Here is a 5,393-nt window from a genome sequence, read left to right as displayed (position 1 = left end):
GGCAAGATAAGCCTCATGGAGAATCAAGATAAGTTCCATGGAGAATCATGATAGTTACCTGTTTCTAACAGAACTCGCACAACATCTACCTTTCCAAACAAAGCTGCTTCGTGAAGTGCACTCCCTTTTTCTGTCTGGAAAAAAAAAAAAGAAGAAGGAAAAAGAAGCACAGTTGCATTAGGAATGCTTAGGTTAAAAAATTCTGTCATTTTATGTATTCATACATATTCTCTGTAATCTTAGCACTCTGACAGAAAGGTAGTGTGAAATAAAGAAGAGATTCTAGAAACAAAACCCAAAAGCTTGAATTTGTGAAACACCTCTGCTTCTGTGTAGCCATTTGACCTTGTTATGTTGGTAATCTTCCTCATCATAGCATTTATAGTACTACATTATAATGTTATGTGATTGTCTATTCCCTTTAATAAACTGTAAGTTTAGTGGAAATGTAGATATCTATTTTTTTCATCATGGTATCACCAATGCCTACAAAAAAGTACCTCAAAAATGTAGACATTTAAGAATTATTTTGAGGGTAAAAGGTAGAAGAAGGTAGGAACATAACATAGAAGACAAGAATATGTAAGTATTGCAGGGAGAGATTGGTTTCTGCCTTGAGGAAGATAAAGGAAGATTTCAAAGAGGAAGCTTTTTAGCTATACATTAAAAAAAACTTTTTTCCTCTCAAGAATTTTAAAATGTCTACCAGGTCCTTAGTATGTGCACATGTCTCTGCGTGTTAAACTGAACACTGTCATTATGGCAACTTTGTTCTCTTGTACTAAAAATAATCTCTAGTATGGGTTTTTCATCTCAATACAAAAAAGAAATATCACTATAAAATAATATATAACGTAAAAATGTTTTTAATTAATAAAATATTATTGTATAATTAACCCAGTATAAAATGGTTTATAAATGCATTGTTAAGGAGGCTTGAGGACCACTGAAGATCTATCAATGTGATCTGAATTTATTGCCAAAAAGGTATAACTGAAATGCACTTGATTTATAATTTTCTGGGTATGATATGTATAGACACTAATAAACATGGAAATAAAATAATTTATAAATATATATAGCACTATACAGAAGGAAAATTAAACTGTAGAAACTTATGCAGCTCCTTAAAACAATGTTTCAATGTGTGGCATAAAAAGTTAATTTTTTTCACTCCCTAAAAAATATCCCTTGAAATAATCTAATTCTTCTCACTCTCATTCTATGTCTTTCAACCAACTTTCTTACTACTAATTTGATTTCCTTCAAATTTTCACAGAAGTTTGGACTTAATGTTAGAACAACCCTTCCTGGAATAGCACACCTTAAAATTCTGAAAAACTAAACAATATTTTAAATATAGAGATGAAAAGGAAAATGGAATTCCTCAGAGCCTGGGGAAGGGAATGAGGGACAGAAAGTATGAATCCAGGCATTGAGCACTGGAAGAAGAATTTGTTCAAGGAAATCTACCAATCCCTGATAGATTAGTATCTGGGCTTTAACCAAGGTGGGACTGGGAGGGGAGCAGGAGTCAAAGTCTGAAGCTCAAGCAAGCTGAGAGGATAGATCAAGGACTCCTACAAAAATTAAAACCCCCAAAGAACAACAGCCTCAGTAAAAACAATAAAGTAAAAATTAAAAACTTGTTACAAAAATCTGTTGCAGAGAGGGAAAGTAAGATTTTAGCTCTAAACAGATTAGAATGACAGAAATAAATCCCACTGCTCTAAGAATTCCTAACCACAATTCTGTCCTCACAAGGGTTTGAGGTCAAATTTAACACAATCTCTGTGCCCCTCAGAGCCAAAAATGTAGAATAAAGTGATTTGGGTTCATAGTACCAGAAGCAGACATAAATGCTTAGCAGAAGCAGATATAAATCCTCTCTGAAAAGATACACTTTAAACTCAGGCCTCCAAGAGTTCCAAGAGTTAAAGCTTTAAAAAACACAAATTCAAATTTAGAAACCACTGAACATGAAAGGAAATAAGTCACTATGAGTAAGAAATAGTAGAAACAAAAAAGAAGATAATGGACTTCTCTGGTGATGCAGTGGTTAAGAACCCGCCTGTACAGTACAGTCCAACTATACTTTTGTTTGTACTGTCCAACAGTACAGTCCAACTATACTTTTGGACTGTAAAAATTAGTCAATCTTTCCAAACCCATGGTTGATGTAATTAGCTTCTTTGGTAAGAGAATGTGAGAACTGTCAAAATGGAATGGATTATTCTCATAAACTTAAGGGAAACAGTGGAACTAGGAACTATTTACTGCTATCCCAGTATTATCACAAATAGTATAAAATTTAAATAGGTCAAATTTATAGACTTTTCCTTTTCAAAATATAGGTTAATTCCATAATATTTTGTAATTTATCATCCCCTACCTTGAGTCAGCATCTACTCTTCTCATTCAAATTACTTACTACCATTCTGTTCACCTCAGCACTCTCCCCCAAATCCACAATCCATAATTGGCCAAACCTTGAAAAACCGTGTTCTCATGAAACAATATTTAGTCTAAAACATTCTAAAAGCAAGTGGAATGTATACAAAGAAATAACACTAGGACTTCCCTGGTGGAACAGTGGTTAAGAACCTGCCTGCCAATCAATGCAGGGGACATGGGTTTGATCCCTGGTCTGGGAAGATCCCACATGCCACGGAGCAACTAAATCCGTGTGCCGCAACTACTGAACCTGCACTCTAGAGCCCGCGAGCCACAACTTCTGAGCCCACATGCCACAACTACTGAAGCCCACATGCCCTAGAGCCCACGCACCGCAACTACTGAGCCTGCGTGCTGCAACTGCTGAAGCCCACGCACCTAGAGCCCATGCTCTGCAACAAGAGAAGCCACCGCAAAGAAAAGTCTGCACACCACAAGGAAGAGTAGCCCCCCTCACCGCAACTAGAGAAAGCCTGCACGCAGCAACAAAGACCCAACGCAGCCAAAATAAATAAAGAAAGAAAAAAGAAGGCAGTCTTGGGAGAGAGCTGACACTGGCTGTGGATGCAGGAGCAAATGGGCCCACAGCCCTCAGTGCCCCTAAAAAAAAAAAAAGAAATAACACTAAAATAGGTGAACCCAAATTTGGGGCCTGCTTTTCCAATGGATCAAATTTCTCCATTTCTTTAAAATTAATCATTTAAAACAAACATAGTTTCTGAATAGACAATTATGCAGTTGATAATATAGTAACACTTCAATATTTATACAGTAAACAGATATGAAGCACTCACAACGTCTTAGCACCTTTCAGGGAAAAAAAAACCCTCCAATCACAATTAGTGATGAAAACAGCTTAGTGAGAAGACATGACCTGATATATATCTTAATGCTGAATTGCTGATAAAAGCAAAAGAAATTCTCTCTCCAATTGGAAATGGCTATTAAAGTTAAGTCTCAGTAGCACCAAAACTGAGAAAAACAAATGGTAGGAAAAGGGGAGAGGATATAGAAAAGAATGTTCCTATTTTTAAGCCCTGGGTTTTAGCTTCCTTTTTGGTTTGGCTGTATGTATTTCCCTGATACATGAAAGCTCAATTACGCATTTAAAGAGATCCTTGTTATATTTTATCCAAAACCTCTAGATGTTTCAAAATGGCTTTTTGGGTTGTATTCTAAGAGTGCCAAAACAGCAGACAGAAAGGGGATGTGAAGGTGTCAGTTTGCCTGCACTGGTTCCCCCTTCCAAATTTAACACTCTAACCATAGCCCTTCTGAAGCTTGCAAAAGAGAATGACCAGATAAAGGAAGACCAAATTTTTTATTAAAGGAGAAAATAAATAGAACAAAGATATAAAGTGGGATTGTGATGATGATCAGTAGAGAAAATAGCACAAGTAGCAGGGAAAATAAAAACTATTGAGAAACAAGACCCACTACCAAAAGAAGTAACAACCAGTTAGTAAAGATAAACTTGATACAGAAAAAAGAAGAAAAGCCAATGAGAATGGCATTTAACACAGAAGTAACAACCCCTGATGCCCTGGTTGGTACCAATTAGCCCTGTAGGCATCTCTTGGGATGAAAGGTAAGAACTTAAAAGATAAGAACATCCTAGCCTTTGTAAATGAATAAATGTCTAAACAACTTGAGAAGCAACAGATCCTTTGTACCCTACATTAGCTAGACTATATCCAGAGTACTGTGTTCAAGCGTGGATACTAAACTTTCACAGGAACATCAACAGATTGGAATATGTCCAGAGAAGAGCATCCCAAAACAAGAATCTAGAAAAACATCATGTGAAGAATAGCTGAAAGTTATAAGTAGGTTTAGACTGGGGGTGGAAATGGCATAAGAGAAACAGGATGTGTCTTCAAAAAAACTCAGAAATACCATTTCTCCTATTCTAAAGAAGATCTCTTCCTCTCCTCCTATTTAACTAGGGACTTCTGGCCAATATCTTTACCTTTCCTATCTTCCTTCACTTCTGTCTCAGAGGAAGCATCCATTCCCCTCATTAAAGCTAATCCTCGTGCTCGCTTCGGCAGCACATATACTAAAATTGGAACGATACAGAGATTAGCATGGCCCCTGTGCAAGGATGACATGCAAATTCGTGAAGCGTTCCATATTTTTATTGCATAGCATAGGGAACTCTACTTAATGTACTGTGGTAACCTAAATGGGAGGGAAGTCCAAAAGGGAGGGGATATCTGTATGTGTATGGCTGATTCATTTTGTTGTGCAGTGGAGGCTAACACAACATTGTAAAGCAACCATACTCCAATAAAATTTTTTTTAAAAAAGCTAATCCTCCACTTGTGCTTTTTTTTCTATCATTTTCTGCTTCTTGAATTTTGCTCATGAAGTATCTTCACCATTTTCTTGCATCCTCAATTTCAGTCTCTTCATTGGATCCTTCCACTCTCCATAAAAATACATACCTTTTCACTATCTACCAAAACAAACAACCATAGAAACTTCCTGTGAACCTGCTATGATTTCAAGCTTCTATCCCATATCTCACTTTTCCTTACTCCACACTTTATTAAATATCATCTTCCCTTTTGAAGGCAAAATTTTTGTCTATTCTGTTGGTGCTATATCCTCTGGCACATAGTAGGCAATGCCTGGCACAGAGCAGGCACTCCATAAATACATGGTGAATGGATGAATTGATTATTATAATTGTACTGTCTTAGTTAGTTACCTCTTGTAACTAACTGCTTCTTTACAGACTTCTTTTCCAGAAACTACCTGAATAGTCTTTATTTGGCTTCTTCTCTGTCACTATAGTCTCTTTCTTGTAAACCCATCTGTTTCCATGGCTTCACCTCTCACTTCTCTGAGCTAGCACCATTTAAGTGGCACATCCTAAGAAAGACTTCCCCAACCCTTCATTCTCAAACACAAGAACCTGCTTTTTTCCTTTATAC

The 5,393-nt window shown here is 36.7% G+C and overlaps 1 non-coding gene across 1 annotated transcript; it reads left to right on the top strand.

The window, feature by feature from the left end:
* The first annotated feature begins 4,489 nt into the window (after positions 1-4,489).
* Positions 4,490-4,593, top strand: LOC117314413 (U6 spliceosomal RNA). The gene has a single exon (XR_004529158.1). It is a non-coding gene; the product is annotated as a U6 spliceosomal RNA (small nuclear RNA).
* Positions 4,594-5,393: the final 800 nt, after the last annotated feature.

Source organism: Tursiops truncatus, chromosome 11, assembly GCF_011762595.2.
Source record: "Tursiops truncatus isolate mTurTru1 chromosome 11, mTurTru1.mat.Y, whole genome shotgun sequence".
Classification (NCBI taxonomy): Eukaryota; Metazoa; Chordata; class Mammalia; order Artiodactyla; family Delphinidae; genus Tursiops; species Tursiops truncatus.
The sequence above is the reverse complement of the archived record's forward strand: the minus strand, read 5'-3'. Positions and strand labels throughout refer to the sequence as shown.